At 41.5% G+C, this 17,604-nt stretch overlaps 1 pseudogene; it reads left to right on the forward strand.

Moving 5' to 3' along the window:
* Positions 1 to 5,621: 5,621 nt before the first annotated feature.
* Positions 5,622 to 16,561, forward strand: LOC123811316 (annotated as a pseudogene).
* Positions 16,562 to 17,604: the final 1,043 nt, after the last annotated feature.

Below are 17,604 nucleotides of genomic sequence, written 5' to 3' on the forward strand. Positions count from 1 at the left end.
CAAAACCCTCCTGTTTCTCCATTCACCCATTTGTGCCATCAACCGTTTTGTGCCCTTAGTCTCTGAGTGCTTCTTCTCCAGGTCCAACAGCTGCATCCCAGGGCTACGCCTTTCCTCCCTCTGGCTTAGACCTCCTCCTGTGGATCAGTGTGTGTTTTGGGTTTCAGTCAGCAGAAGCTGACACTGGCTAGCTTCAACAATATTGTACTAGACGGATACTGTAGGGCTCCTAGAACCAGCGGGAAAGCTAGAAACCAGGCTTGGAAAAGGGGTGGTATATTATGTTGGTCTTATCATTCAGTAAATTTATTTCCTCTCTTCTGTTAACCTTCATGGGAGAAATACAATGTTGGATTGGCTCACATGATTTTTTTTTTAACCTCAATCAGAAAAAGATTAAGTCCTGGCTGGTGTGGCTCAGTAGATTGCATGCCAGCCTGCAAACCCAATGGTCACCAGTTTGATTCCCAGTCAGGGCACAAGCCTGGGTTGCCGGCCAGATCCCCAGTTGGGGGCGTGTGAGAGTCAACTGATTGGTGTGTCTCTTGCACATTAATATTTCTTTCCCTTTCTTTCTCCCTCCCTTCCCTTCTTAAATATAATCTAAAAAATAAAAAGAAAAGGATTAAATCATTTCTTTTTTTAGTTTTTTTTCAATTATAGTTTACATTCATTATTATTTTGTATTAATTTTAAGTGTAGAGCATAGTGGTTACACAGTCATACACTTTACAAAGTGTTCACCCTGATATTTCCAGTTCCCACCTGGCACCAAACATGGTTATTACACTATCAATGACTATATTACAATATGACTGAGTATATTCCCTATGTTGTACTTTACTAATTTGTAACTACCAATGTGTACTTCTTAATCCCTTTGCCTTTTTCACCCAGTCCCCAATGCCCCCCGCCCCCACCCTTTGGCTTCTCAGACACTTCTTGTATCTATGAGTCTGTTTCAATGTTGTTTGTTCATTTATTTTGTTCTTGAGATTCCACATGTAAGTGAAATCATATGGTATTTGTCTTTCTCTGACTGACTCATTTCACTTAGCATATACTCTCTAGAAATCCATGCTGTTGCAGATGGTAAAAATTTCATCTTTTTTTTTTTATGGCTGAGTGGCCCATGTAATTTGCTTTGGCCAATGAATTGCAGGAGGAAGTGCATTTGTGTTTCTACTTCCTCTGGAGCTTCCTCTGTCATGGTTGGAACATTCTTTGGGTCACCTGCTGGCCCCAGAGTAATGAAAGACAGGGTGGAGTCAAGTCACACCAGCCAACTCATACACTGTGCATGAAACAGATATCCTCAGGCAACCAGCTGATGAAAAAACAAGAAATAGTACTTGTTTAAAAATAGGTCACTGAGATTTTGTGATTGCTTGTTGCAATGCACTAACTGTGAACAGCTGACCAACAAAGGCAAGAACCAAGGAGAGCTGAGGAGCAGGACCCACGACAAGGGTCATGCCACAAGAACCATTTGGTGAGGATATTTCTGTTTGTTCCATTGGCTTTTGCTACTGCTGAACTCTAAATTCCATCACTGTGAATGGGTTCTAAGCCAGTTCTTTTCAAACTTCAATGTGTCTATGAGTCACCTGGGGATCTTGTTAAAATGCAGATAAAGTAGGTCTGAGTGGGGCCTAAGATTCTGCACTTCTAACGAGCTCTGGGGTGATGCTACTGGTACCCAGAATATGCTTTGAGTAGCAAAGTTCTGAACTTCTCCTGCTTTCTCCCTTAAGAGTCAAAGTCACAGATGGCAGCATACGAATGTGTGAATCTAGATCACATGTCCATGCTCTGGCTGCTAGGTGGCAGGGAGAGAGAGAATTCTGGAGTAGGTGAGGAAGAAATGTATTGTCCTTGATGTTTGACAGAGAAAAGAAAGCAGTGGTTCTCAACCATTACTGTGCATCCACATTACTTGGGGGTGGTATGGCATTAAAGATCAGATCCTCGGAGCCAACCCAGACTTCCTAAATCTTGTTCTCTGGGCAATGACAGCTGAGATTCTTCATAAAACACACACCTCAGGTAATTATGATGAAGGTGGTCTGTGGACCACACTTCTATTAACATGAATAAAAACCAGCAAACATGAATTCAATCAACTTGTTAACCCACTCGCCTGAGTAAAGAATCTTTTTTGGCACCTGTCTTTTCTCTGCTTTGTGAGAAATCCTCACATTTATCCTGCTTGGGGGTGATCCCTTCACCTGAATCACCATGATCTCTGATTTTATCAATTCTCTTTCATTTTTTTAATAGCTTCAATACCTTTCCTTCTTTTTGGTTGATTTTCTTTGCCCTGTGAGTGGGCAGGTCCAGTCTGAGTAGCCGCTCAGGCCAATGGCACATTAGACATGTGGTCAGGAGACAAAAAGCTGCCTGTTACAGAATAAAGAAATCTTAATTAGGTTTTGAAGTTCAACCATAAGGCAGAGCAGAAGACCCCCCCACCCCCGCCACAACAGTTGAAAACCTGTGTATAACTGTTGACTTCCCCAAAATGTAGCTAAACACTAGTAGTCTCCTGTTGACCAGAAGCCTCACCAATAATATAAATAGGATCAACACGTATTTTGTGTGTTGTATGTATTATATGCTGTATAATTATGCTAAAGTAAGCTACAGAAAAGAAATTGTTAAGAAAATTACAAGGAAAATACATTTACAGAATTTGTTGGAAAAAAAAATCAGAATGTAAGTGGACCTGCACAGTTCAAACCCACGTTGTTCCAGGGTCAGCGGTACTTGTTGTCCATCGAGAGGTATGAGAAGGGGCCCTGAGAGGCCTTGGGCTCCAGTCTGCATTCTACTTTTACAGTTTTGCCAGGATTGAGTCTTTGGCGGATAGGACACACATTTTTGGAAATACCCCTAAAATTAGCCCGTTGATATTGGTCCAGTATCATTGCCAATTTATCTCTGCTATTGTGGGTAATACCATGAAGAATATTTGCTGATTCTGCATTAGTTATGGCCATGTCCTTAGTAATAGCAAAGCATCTAAAGATTCTTTAATTTGCCATTCATTTTATAGGGGTTCCTGTCATGATTAGGAAATCTTTTTTTCTAAAGCATTTCAAAGTCATTGACTAACCCCAGAACTTAAGTACTCTCTGAATAAATATTTGCTCTTTTCTCCTTCACTAGCTGATAGGTCTGGGCCAGGGCAATTGCTGGACTTACGGAAGACCTGGGATGGCACTGACTCAGCCAGCCACCTTCTAGGTAAGAGGCTTTGGGCAAGTTATTTTCTGACCCTTAGATTTTTCAAATATAAAATGATAATATGTCTCAAGAACTGCAAGCATTTAATGAGTTACTGCCTAATAGTTAACGAATAATACCTACCACTAAGTCCTTCAAATTGGTTAATTCCTTTGGTTATCATAACTATCCTATTCAACAGGCCATTATCCTCATTTGATAGAGGCTCAGTCACACCACTTGCAAGGGGTGACGTCAGAATTCAAACTCCCCATTTCTCTGATACCAGCACCCATTCCTTTCTTAACTCCTATACTACCCTTAGGCTCAAGTGCCCATCACACAGCCTGTCCCACCTTAGGCGCTTGTGGGGTAACTCAGGACATGACCCCTCCATGACCTCACAGAACAGGTGAGTACCTGGCCAGCAGCCATAAGGAGCGAGGAAAACAGTCTGTATCTGGACATCCCAGCCCTCTCAAGGCCCCTGTGTCTCCAAGCTCCTGTGTTTGTCACAAGTGTATAATTTTTCACACGTTACTCCCTCCCTAACCCTGTAAGTAGCACCAAGGCTGGGGGTGGGGCACAGTCTTTTCTGGCATTGGCTCTCCACCATCAGGGCACTACCTATAATGTGAGTAATAAATGGCATGCCCGCATCTACTGGTCCTCCGGTGGTTTTTCCGGAATATCACAAGCACAAGTGCTACTTCCTGGTTTGGAGCTCCTGCGTTACAGCACTCGACCTTTAAAAATTTATAATTTGCCTGTTTGTCATAATTTGCCCTAGGGTATGATTTCCCCTTATTATACCTCTTACAGTTTTGCCCTCAATTATACACGTAGGGTATAATTTGCAGGGGCAAAATTCTCCCTCCCACGAGAGGAGCCCAGTTAGGTTTTATTGTAAGCTTGCAGTACTGTGAGCAAGTACCAGCCGGTGACAGGGACAAGGCGGTGGTGTGGCCTGCAGCTTATCCCTCTTCCTCCTCGGGCCTTTCCCAGCCTGCCCCCACAGGGCATTCTTAGCAACACAAGTATGAGTGTGTGTGTGTGCACACACTCTTTTGCTCTGCCCAGCCCTCGCCAGGAGGCACACAGTATGGGGTATAAGTGACACTCTAACCTTGCAAGTGTCTGGGCTATCCTGTTTCCTATAAGCCAGCCCCCAGCCTTTCTCAAGGACTGGAAGCACCAGGCCCCCTATACCACCACCAGCCCTTCAGGCAATACTGGCACCAAGAAATAACAGTAATCAACACAAGTGACTATGCTATTCACTCACCTTTAATTAATGCAGATTCAATCCAAATCTATAATAATCCAGTAACAACAATAATCACTCAGAAACAATTGGCAATAACATCACACAAGAGAATGGGTGTAATGAACTCAAGTCCCAAGAGTCGAGATCAGGTCCAGGTCTGGGAGGCAGCTGGTCAGCATCTTGCAAGGCGGAGTCCACTGCAGCTTCAGAGTCAGCTAGAGCAGGGTTGATTGGAGCAGCGGAGCACCACTTAGCCCTCTCAGCTGTGTCTCGGCTGTCTCAGCTCTCTGTTCGAACATTTTTGCACTCATACTCTTGTATGATGCATGTAGCATCCAGCAAACTTGAGAACAAATATCGGAGACTTTCAGGGTATCAAAGATGTTAGTTTATTGGCTAAGTTTAACCTGCACAGGGGCGAACTCTCAAAGTGTCCAGCGACACAGTGCCCACAAGGAGCTGGAAACGAGAGCCGCGCCGAGCGCTTACAACTACGTTCTTATATATGGGCAGGCAAGCAAGCGTTATACAGAAGCAGACGTGGCAGTTAGTAATTCGCTTACAAAGACCGCACGTGGGAATTTCAAACCAAGCATTCTTTCATAAGGTGGGAAGGCAGGATGTTTGTTCATTAACCTAGTAATCTCCTGGCTCTAGCTAGCTAGTTTTCTATTTTCTCATAAAAAACTACAAAGCACTGCTTATCTAGCCTACCCAGGGGAGAGCGTCTACTAGACACAGGATGTTTGCTTTAACTGTGCTTTGTCTCTTTTATCATTTCTTTTTAGCTACAATGTGGTTCTTGTCTATTAAGGTTAAATTTAGTTCTTAATTTCCTTGTTCCCAACAATGCAATGTGGCATTGGCCTTTGATTAACACATGTTGTTTTGTGCCATCTTGATAGGTGCATGTTGATTATGTCACTCTGAGAGGCTGGTGTTACCCTTGAGATAAGCACATGTTGTCTACTACATTGTACTGTGCATGCTTGAGGGGTTGCATCATCCCTCTGAGTCACTGCTCTACTGTGCATACTGTAAACATGGCTCCTCAGTTGACAGGACTGACACCATCTTAGTTCAGTCAGTCCTGCTTTCCACACCCAGGGATGTTGGCTTCTCTCCCCGCATGCTCTACCCCTGGGGGTCTCAGGACAGTGAACTGACCTCTTCCTACGCAGCAGAGCCCAAGCCAGGTGTGTTGGGAACAATGTAGATCCCTGCTGAACACCTAACTGTCCTCTTCCCAAGGGTGAAAATCATGTCTTACTGACTTTTGACTTGTAATCGCCATGTGTTGGGATGCACATCCAAAGGGCACTTTCATTTTAGATGCAGCGATGTCCATTCCAGACAGTTTCCTATCACACTTCTACAAGTGATCACATATCTGTTTGGAATTAACATGCAATATTCATTTTTAAAACAAAAGTGCTAATCTAAATCTAAACCTTTAGATTTAACTTGTTAGGTTGATTTATAGTTATAAGACTTCATAACACCTTTAAGCCAAAAGACATAATGTATTGTGCTTCATAATAATATTGCAATGATACAAAGTGCAAACGAATATTGAATATGTATGGCATGTCAGGCACATATTATGTTCTTTCATTTAACCCATGGCCTGTCACCTCCTTCATCATCTCCTGCTCTGACTCAATACTGAAGATAGTTGCAGGCCACCAGGGAATGGACACAGCACAGAAGGCACAAAATAACCACAGGCTTTGTTCTAGTCCAGTAGGTAATGCACTTCTTCATTATGAGAATTCATGCAAATGAATGAACACAATTTAAATGAAGCTCTGACAAAACTCAATGGGGAGGCAATGCAAGATTTCAAAAGGAGCCTTGGTGAGAGAAAGAGGAGAGTCATGGGTGCTAATGGTCATTTCCTGCCAGAATTTTCTCCTAGCAGCACACCATTTCTCTGTTTTTCTGCTTTGTCAATCAGTAAAATGAGAGCCTCAAGACAATAAGGCTCGTGGCCCAGATGTCATGACTAAATGCACAGCTCAAAATCACCTTCAACGGAACTAAGCTTTCACTGAGAAGAGGGTGAAAATGTGGCTTAAACTCTCCAGTAAAATGAGCTGCTGAACTTCATTCTTTCTAGACCTTTTATTACCCAGCCCCCACCCACCTGGCTGACTAAAACCTGCACTGAGACTGTGATTAGTGGCAAAAAAAGATGTAGTTGGGCCTCTGAGGAACAGGGCTTTTGGAAAGCTCTATAGTTCACCAGCACTCCCCTAAGCTGACCTTCTGTCCCCCGAGGCCTGAGAAAACAAGCCGTTTGCAGGATTTCTCCTTTCCTGTCTGCAGTAGAGGAAAGAACGATGAGCCACGAGTTAGCAAGTCCCAGGTCTCAGCTAGCTGAGTGATCTTTGCCTAAGTAGTTAACCTCGCTGGAGTGTTTCCTCAACTGAATACGAGGGAATCGGACCGGGTGGTCTCTAGGGTCCGTTCCAATTCTGAAACTTGAGGTACAACAAGTCACATGGAATAAAGGACTTCTTAAGCTTTGAACTCAGAAATGACCCAGAATGCAAACTGATGGCCCCTTGGGTGGAGATGGTTTCCTAGAAGTGTTACTGATAAGCACTTAATTTTCATACCAGATATACATTTCATACAAGAATTACCTAGTCCCTTATTTAGAATGTGATGTCAATTTCTGCTTCAGTTACAAAGTTGATTTGAGTATAAAATTTCACAAAAAATATATTTCCTCTAATTACTGATTTCCGCTCTGCCCTGTAGCTAAGAGATAATGAATATGTGGTCTTTCCTCCAGTCTGTGGTTCTATTCAATTAATAAGCAGAAAATAAGAGCTCAATAAATGTGTTGAAATAAATAATAATGTGAACAAGTAACACTGTCTAACCCATTTATTTCCTGCTACTTATATGAGCTCTGCATGAAAGTGACCAAACCCATAGTTATTATGCCTCATTATACAGTCCAGGTACTATGCTAGGTTCTGGAGATTCAGAAATGAAGAGATTATAATCTAGTTTGGAAAGGGAGAAAGTAGAGTAAATGGTGAAAGGCATCCATAGTCAGTTTTACTTTAAATTGCTGCCATAAGTTTGGTTATTTGTCAATGTAAGAAACATTCACACCTGTAGAGAATTTTTGTGAGTTTATTTGAGTCAAACCGATGACAATTGCTGGACAGCAAAATCTCAACGGATTGAGAAATACTCTGGAAAATGGCAGTTTAGCACCTTATTTTATATATCACAATCAAAAGAGGAGGTGCAAGGGGGTTACAAGAAATACACTGGTGATAGATTAGGGAGGTGGGAGAAAGCAAAGGGTGGGGGAGCTTCTGGGATTGGATAAAAAGTAAAATGATAGATACTTTTACACAGGCGGGTACAGGATAGTAAATAGTAAACAATTAACATGATAACAATAACAGGGAGGGGATTTGTGTTCCTCCCCCCCCACCCTCCCCCCCCACCCCCACCCATTGTGCAGGCCAGTGCTTTGAGGGGTCTGGAAAAAGGAAATTCAACATTCCAAAGGTGTGTTATCATAGATGCAAAAAGACAACAGGAAGGCTCAGTTACGGTGAAGAGTGACCTTTGTTAGGGAAAAATACTGGCCTAGGACATGACTACTCACTATGAACTGCTTTTAGTGAGAAAGTTTTAATTTCATACCATCCTACGTGGTTACTCTGGGTCTCTGAGTTTGTAAGGCTGCCACGCAGGCCTCCCCTGAGCCTGTCAGGTTTTGCACATGGCCCCTTTTCTTCCACATAATGAAATTTTCACATTTTCCTAGTAATAACCAGGACATTCTTTCCTGGGGAAGGGGAAGAAGGGCAGGGCACCCATGCACAGCAGTGTGCCTGTACATGGTTGGTGGGACATTGGGAGTGTTTGAACAGATCATTTTTATGGGAAACTCTAGAAAAGTACTGCAGAAGTCAGGATCTTGTAAAATGTATCATTTTGCATTTCCAATAGCAATGTATGAGAGTTGCAGCCTCTTCAATTCTTGCTAATATATAGAGTTCCTAATTTTTTTGTCTTATACATTTCAGCCGGTAAGAATTGACATTTAGATGATAAAAGGTGGCAGTTATTTCTCTTGGTTTTATTTTGCATTTTCCTAATATCTAAGTAGAGAAACTTTCCATGTGTTTATTAGCTATTTATGTGTTTTCTTTTGCATCTGTTTAAGTCTTTTGTCATTTTTATTGGGTTGTTTGTCATACTGTTCATTTATAGGAGTTCTTTATATATTTTGTATTGAAGTCCTTGTCAGGTACATGTGTTGCAAATATTTTCTCCCAGTTTGTGTCTTGCCTATTTATTTCCTTAACGGTGCCTTTGTTACCGAATGGACCCATGGAAGGGCAAGATACTGTTACCAAAACAAGCCCCCTCCCCCAGGATCCCTCTGTCCTAAATTCGTCTTTGCCCACCACCAGGTGTTAGGGATTATAGCTCTCAATGGTGAAAAGGAAAGGAACGATTTCTTCAAAAGTTATACAGATTTAGAGCAATGGCAGAATGTTACCATTAAAAATCCCAAAGTCCCTTCAAAACACACACACACACACACACACACACACACACACACACACACAGCTCTGCCTTTGCCCAGTCAGGAGTACCATATCTCAAGAGAAGGCAGCAAGACGTACAATGGAGTTCCCAAAAGCTGATTCAGTTCTTCAGAGTGGATCAAAGGCAGCAATTCTAAGCAGAGTTTTGTGTCATTTTACAGTTTTGGAGGTCAGAAGCCTAAAAATCCATTTCAATGGGTTAAAGTCAAAGTGTCAACAGGGCTGGTTCCCTCTGGAGACTCTGAGGGGAGAACCCATTCCCTTGCCTTTTTCAGCTTCTAGTGGCCTTGACTTGTGAATCCTTTCCCATCTTCATAATACATCCCCCAATTTCTGCTTCTGTGGCCACATGCCCTTCTTTTCCTCTGCTTCCCACTTATGAAGATACTTGTGGTTATATTTAGGTCATGCCTGGATCATCTCCCTATCTCAAGATCCTTGACTTAGTCACACCTGCAATGTCCCTTTCACTGTATAAGGTAGTATTCACAGGTTTGAGAGATTTGGATCTGGGTATCTTTGGGGTCATTATCCAACCTAGCACAGTATATAAATTACGCATATACATGTATATTATATTTTACCCACTCATTGTTCATTGTTCATGAAGAAGACACCATTACCTGACTGCTGATGACAGGTGAGTTTGGTTTTCCTAATGTAATTTGGTTTATCTTTAGTGAGACCCTGTGATCCTCTCCCTCTACAACAGACACGCCCTAAATGTGGATTGTGAATAACTATAGGTGTTCATTTTTGGTAGATGCGTCTGTATATTTCTGCCCAGGTATTTACTGACTGGTCACATTTTCAAGACCACACGTTATGGCCAACTGTTCTTTACTCACGCTGGATGAAAGAAGGAGTTAGGCTTCCTGAGTGCAAGTCTCTCTGTGGCGGGTTATTGGCTCCATCCATTGAAGCCTGAAGTAACTCAGAGTTTGAGAAATATTACCAGACTACTCTGGGTGGGTGAGAGATGAGGGACTTCTGCTGAAAGGAATGCATGTAGCCTGCTCCTCGACTGAAGGAGCTCTCTCTCTCTCCTATGGTGAGGGACTTCAGACAAGCCCCTACAACATGCAGGCTAGCTGGAGCCCCCTTGTGGAGGGGCACAGCCTACAGACTCTAGCAACTGTGAGCCAGTTCTGCTCAGCCTGTAGAAGTGCGACGCTTGGCTGAAGTGATGAGCGAACACCAAGAAGAAATTTGTGAGACCAAAACTTTCCTCAGGGAATCTCGGCAAGACTTGGAAGGAGAATTAATTGTGTGTCAGGAGTGACCACTATGTTATGGATGGGTGACATGGAATGACAGTTACATTAAGCAAATGTAATGGCACTGCACTCTCACTATGGGGTGGATGGGGGTGCGCTTAGTTAGTTTGGATCCACTGATTAACTCCTGAAGACCCTTCCCCCAGGGGTCCTAAAGTTCTTTAAAATATCTGGAGGTTCATCTAGAATGAGGTATGGTGTTATTTTACAAAGTGCCCTTTTAAGAGTCTTTAGATATTTTTTCTTGGTAGAGTCGAAAAATAAAGGCACTAAAATTCAAATGTCTACTCTAATTCAAGAATTTGATGTTTCTGTGTATGTCCAGGTAAGGATGCCCTTCTTTGTCCCATATTTCTCAATACTATCAAAAACCAAAATGTATGCATTAGGTTGTTTACTATTTACTGATGCTCAAATTGTTCTTCCTTGAAACTCATGGAAAACTTTGGTCAACTCACTTCCTAAATATAAGATTAAAGAACTATGGGGATATATTTTAATGTCTCCTACTGAGAACTGTTGTAACACTGGGTTTCTGCAAGCCTACTCTCAATAAATCATCTATTAATTGCAGCTTTCTAGTTTCAGAGAGCCCAGTTTTGAAATAAAAGTACTTCTCTGCACTCCACAGCCCCAGAACTCCCATGCTGGTGACCAGTTTGGAGTCTTTTCTAAATAGCAGTGTAGGAGAACTGAAAGCCCCACTGGCTCCCTATGCCCTACCTGCTACTTTTAGCTGTAAAGGTAAGAGCAAAAACCCAGAAACTTTGTGTGCTTAGATGGAACTCTGATTATAATGGAGCTGAATGGCAGAGACCTTGTCCTCAAACGCTCCTCTGTACATTAGCAGATTTAGATGGAATAAAGGGAAGACCGAATAGGGTAGTTCCATCTCCATGTCATTCAGGGGTTTTCCTTCCAATCCTTAACCTTGTTGCTCTAAGTACAAAGATGGAAGAGACCCAAGGAGCTCACAAAATAGCACAGCCTCATTGTCTGAAACCAGAACAGCCTGATTTTGAATGGTAGGCTAACTGCCTACTAGCTAAGTGACCCTCAGAAACAAAATTACCAGCCAACTCATAGGGTTATGTGGATTAGATAAAATCATGCTTTTAAACTACACAAAGACACTTGATGAACTAGAATTAATAGTGTAGTATATTATTATTATATTCCATGTCACAAAAGCAAAAAAGAACATAGAAGCGATTTGTATCCAGAAAAGGAAAAACTTGCCTATGATACAGAGGATTCACTTTAAGTTTAGGTTAAAAATATTTCCCTATAGATGTGATAGAGACTAAACTGGAATTACTCAGATTAACTATTTATTATGGTACTAACATGCTGGGGAATATTGATGTCCTCTTCATGCAGTTTGACAATGTAACCTTTGCCGACAAGATGGGGATCACCTGGAAGACATTGCCGTGAAAGTGAGCAGCTGGCACCCAGCCATTCTAGGCGCCCAGGCAGGCAGGACTAGAACTCCTTAAACGGTGACTGAAATCAGATGGAAGTTTATTTTCATCTCACTTAGGAGAGGTGTAGAGACCGTTTGTCCAGTGTTGATGTGGACACCCAGAGTCTTCGTGGGCCCAGCATCCTTCCTGCTCCCTGGTGCACCATGCCTGTGGTGCAAGCCTTATTTTCACTGTCCAAGGTGGCTGCATTCTGAACAACAGAATTTTGTTAAATCAGTAAAATGAAAAGCAACAAAAGAAGTATATGAAACTCTTTATATAAAAAAAGGTGGGGGGGGGTGAGGAGAAAGAATGGAAGGATGGAAAGAGGGGGAAAATGAAGACTGTAAAATAAAAATGAATAGTCTACTGTGGAAAAAATAAATATCACAGGAAACAAAAAGCAATAAATACAACAAATGCCGGAAATCTTAAATACATGAAGAGAATATGGAGACCATGAACCAAGAGATACATATATTAAATAGAAAAGATATGTTTTGGAACTGAAGATACCCTACACATACAACTAAGAGTGAAGTTCTGTTCAAAGGAAACTCACTCCCTTCATCATTTACGAGGCCCAAGAAAGAGTAAGTACAAAAGAAATGTGTACTCAAGAAGATATGAAAAGGCCAACAAAATTAAAATGGGGAAAGCAAAAACAAAATGTAACAACAGAAAGTAACAAAAAGAGAGCGAAGCCATCAACTTGGTAAGTAAATCTGCAATGCTACTTTGATAGGATTTTTCCTTCCCAGCAGCCAAAATGCCCTGTCTCTTTAGGAGCTGAAGAGACAAGAGCTGGAACTGTGTCTTATTCATCTCTGTAACATCACAGTCTAACACCATAAATGCTTGTTAAATAATTGTGTATACAAGTCCTGAATGTCAAGGTTATGAAGAAAGACCTTCTCTGGGTTCTCAGATGAATCTTTGCTGCACAGATGAGGTTTGGGGCCACTGGGAAGGCACAGGGCGGAGTCGGCGAACCGCAGTGTCTACTGAGGTGTCTTCAGCAGAGAAGTGTCTGGTGACAACCTATTGATGAATCCCACATACATGTGTGTGCCTCTTCCTCTCTGCCATCTCCATGCCAACCAGTGCCCAGTCCGGGCTGTGCTTGCCTTGGCTTCCCTCTCAGGTAGGTCTTCTTAACCAGTCCAGGGGCTAGGAGCGTGGATGGAAAAAAATTCATTGTTATTCTAACTCACCTGTAACTAAACTTAGCATTTCCTAACACTGTATCATAGGCAACAAACCACCTTAGTACCAGCAGTCCCTGAAACTGTCCCCAAGAGAAACCACAGATATTTTACACCTCATCTTAGTTTGGGGAGAGAGCTGAAAACTTCATTCACGTTCATCACCATTTCAAAATTATGGTAGTTATGAGCCCTGATGCTAAATCTTGCTATTTGCAGCATTAAAGATTTAATATAAATAAACTTGATATAAAGATTTTTACAATTATATCATTAACTATGAACATATTTTGATAGCTGTGTTGCAGTATAATTGATTTCTTTGGCATTCCTGTGTATTTTATTTCATAAATTTGAAAATGTCTATAAACTTCACTAGATGCCGAAAGTGCCCGTGACACTGAGCAGTTGGGAACCTCTCCATGAGGCTTAGCTGTTTAGGGTGAACAATATTTCTCATAGGAAGGAAAGTAAAGGTGAAAGTTGTGTGACTCTCAGTTTTTCAGGAAAATCTCGTTAATTTAGGAGAGATGATTTATCACATGACTGTTGGACTTGAGGAGGGACATGTCCTATGTTTATAGAAAACACGAGGAAGGCCTAAGACCATCATTTAAAGGCTGCTGCTCAGTGTGACCAAAAGCACAAGCTCTGGAGTCGGAACTGCTAGGGTTCAAATCTCTGTGCACCATTCGCTCCTTGTGCGACCTGCAGTGACCTCTCCCAGACTCGATTTCCTCATTGGTAAGGGCAGAGTGACACTGGCCTTTGTCTCAAAGGGCTGTCTTGCGGTCTGAGTGAGATCATTCCTGTAATGTGTTTGTCTCAGCCTCTGACACATAGATGCTCCTCATTGTTAGGATTACAGTCAGCTGAATTTGTTTCCAACAACTCCCTCCTCGGCATCCTTTCTCTTATTTTTTTCCCAGTAATGGGATGGCTCCCTCACACAGTCAGACGAGCTTCCTAAGTCAAGCTTTGGTATTTCCTTCTTTCCTCCCTCTCCTATCAAAACCCACTCTCAGATAAGGTTCTCATATTACTCATGTCTTGGTGTGATTTTCAGTTTTTTGTTTACCTCTTTCAGGGATGAAAATTTCTTCACTGTGTGAGAATACTTTTCCACGAGGAAAAGTCAATTTCAGTGCCTAGGAGCAAATAAAAATCTCTTTTCCCATGGGGAGTATCTGCCTTCTTGCTACTCTACATCCCACTTGTCCAGTTCAAGTCCCATCTCATCCAAAAAGCTTCACCCACCTCTCCCATCTTCACTGGCAACAGCAGGAGGTGGCCTTCTGACGCCACTGAACTCCAAACATGTAAGCCTGCCATCCCTTCTGGACATTCCATCAAGAATGTCTTCTTTATCTCTCTCTTCTGCTTTCCTAGGGCAGGGCAACTGTTCTTACAAACAGGGTATGCTATCTTTCCTTTTATAGCCCTGGAGATCTCCAACTAGGCAAGGGAAAGAAAGAGCTGTGGTAAACATTTTGTTTTAGCAATTCTTTCCTAAAACCTCCTGGTCTCCATGTCTGTGCTATGAGTTCCCAGGAGTAAGATGAGCTAAACTTGGCTTGAAAAGGAACCAGGAATGTTTTTGCTAAATTCCTTAAGGGTCTCCAGAGAGGCCAGAAGGTAGTTGAATAGTTGTCTCAAAGATTCTTGGAACGGATCTTTCCTTTCCCAAGACTGATGCTCCCTGCACCCACACATGCGGCAGTAGGAGAGCCCTGGACTGAGCTGTGGGAGTCGGGGGGATCTAACCCTGGCTCTCGCAGTAACCAGATGTGTGACCTTGAACATCTTGTCCCCATTCTGGCCTTCGGTTTCATCAACCATAGGATGAATTACTTAAATTTGATATTCTTACACTCTAGAAAAGAGAGTTGGATCATTCTTTGTGGAAACATTCCAAAATTTATTATATTTTTCAAGGAACAGAGCTCATATTTATAATTTTCTGGCCACCTCACAAATTCTTTAGCACTCTTTTCCTCAGTGATGATGGAACTAGCTTCACACTCGAGGGCTTACTGTGGTGATCACCACCTTGCCATGCTTTAGTGTCTTTAAGAAATTATTTTTAACTCTGTACTTATTAGGCAAAATTCCTAAAAGCTTTGTTGTCAATCTGCTTTTTTCTTTTGCTTCAGTCAAGGAAGTAATTGGACTTTACAAAGCCACATCTTTACCCTTCTGCACATGACAATGTGCATAGCTCTCTGTGTATCGAGAGCATGTAGAGGACAGAAAAGAAACCCATGAGCACCAGTGTCACCTTGTTGGACTTACCGCCAGCTGTTGGAGAAGCCATCAACTGTGCGGGCTACTGCTCAGTTCAGTGAATTGGCCACTCAGATGAACAAGGCATGGAGTCGTAAGTTCCTCTCTGGTTCACTTTGTGTGTGTGGACATTAAGCCTGTTCTAAGGTCTAACCTTAGCTTCTGTAACAGGCATAAATAGGTCCTCAGCTTTCCAGTCTTGGCTCTCAGATAGTAAAAAGCATTAATGGTTTTATCACAGAAGACTTATATGAAGAGGTGTAAATTAATTAAACCTCCTTAGGACAGAAAGTAGAAGCTCGCAGGCAACGTGAGCATGTGTTAGCACTTCTCACAGCTCTTCTGGTCCTGGGCTCAGCATTCACTCACTGTCCGTTCAGAGAACCATCACATTGTAATGAGGAAAAGGATGGGGGCTGGAAATTATAAAACCACTCTGTTGAATGATCATATATGTACGATTGTTTTATTTCAGTTGATAACCCCACAACAATTTCATTCAACAATTAAAATCACAAAGAGACACCATATCTAGAAATATTACAGATAGTAAATGAAAAATTGATATATTTTAGGCTAAAAAGCCCAAAGAGGTTAGGCTGTCACATCTAAAAAGCTCCTGTTTAAAATAGCCAACTGGGGTTTAGTATTCCTAATGGAAGAGGTGAACACGGTGATAACAAATTATATCATTTTATCATTTTTTTAGTCAAAAACTTTCTTGATGTGTTGCCTCTAGTGCCTGTTGGAGAAGCCGCTGCAGTAGCTGCTGCCACCACTGCCCGAATAGGCCACCGCCCAGGTAGGAGTCGGAGATGCGGCGAGGCCGCTTTTACCACCGTGCCCAAGGAGGGAGGGAAAGGAGGTAAAAAAAGGCATGGAGGTAAGAATGAGAATGAATCTGAAAAAAGAACTAGTGGTTGAAGAAGATGGGCAATATCATGCTCAAGTAATCAAAATGTTGGGAAATGGCTGCTTAGAAGCAACACGTTTTGATGGTGTAAAGAGGTTGTGTCACATCATCGGGAAATAGAGAAAAAAGGTTGGGATAAATACATCAGATATAACATAGGTTGGTCTATGAGACGACAGGACAATAAAGCTGATGTAATTTTAAAATACAATGCAGACGATGCAAGAAGTCTGAGGGCATGCGGTGAGCTAAAATCAATGAAGCATACATTCGGCCCTGCAGATGATGATGAAATCCATTTTGGGAGATGTTGATGAAGACATGGATGATATCTAAACTGACCTCAACATTTTACATTCAAATTTCTCTGAGGATTGTTCAACAATTTGGATTTTGGCTGTGGCCTATGAAAGAAGATTACATTTATCATTAGTTGGAATGCAGTTGGTTAAAGCAGAATGATTGGTTTCTAAGGTATTTCTCTGCAAACTGGTAGTGCTGAATTAAATGAAATGTCAAGCCACTTTGTTCTTTTGGTGTAATGGAGCTTATGGGTAAAAGAGCACATCTACTATTTTCAAAAAGAGGGAAAGCATTACCTTTCCTACTTTGATCACTTTCAGTAAGTAAATGGATGTTTTGAATAAACCATTTGTCCTATGCCCGTGGGTTATGAGTGAGCCATAGTTTTGGCTGGCCTGTTGACTGTACAGGGACTTTCTGTGTATTTCAGTTAGCTAGATGTACCCTTGAGGTTTTGAAAAAATTTAAGGGAGGCAAAAAATTGCATCTGCAGTCAGAAATGATTAGGTCTGTTTTTCATATTTAAGTTAGCATGTGACTATTTTTATACTAATTTTGGTATCACATATATTCTTTTCATGATCTTCTTTTGCCACTATAAACATCAACGGATATTTCCAAGATGTAGATTTTAGAACCTGGGTTTAAATAGCAATTTTTAATTTGTAAAGATAGTAGTTGCAGAAATTGAACACCAGGTGGCACCCAGTTATCTTAATATTGGAAATACTGATATAGTCAATTCTTCTTTTAAAAAACTTACTGTGCATGGGAAAGTTCTCAACCAAGAAGATTGTTTAGATCATATGCATGTGTATGGAATATTTTTACAGAAAAGATTATGTTGTGTCACTTTATTTTATAAGTCACATACATGTAAACTATAATTCTGAATGCTGTATAAATGAAAATTTAATTTCATACAAAAATTAAAGCTAACTTTCTTGATTTTACAATGCAATATTAAAAGGAAGAATTGCCTTCCAAAGCATGTTGGATTTAGGCTAATACTTTAATTAGTTTTTATTTTTTCTCTGAGAGTATTCTGATTAAACTGTAGGGTAAATCTGCTGAAT

Source organism: Phyllostomus hastatus, unplaced genomic scaffold (assembly GCF_019186645.2).
Source record: "Phyllostomus hastatus isolate PE091 unplaced genomic scaffold, TTU_PhHast_1.1 phas_scaffold_78, whole genome shotgun sequence".
NCBI classification, from domain to species: Eukaryota; Metazoa; Chordata; class Mammalia; order Chiroptera; family Phyllostomidae; genus Phyllostomus; species Phyllostomus hastatus.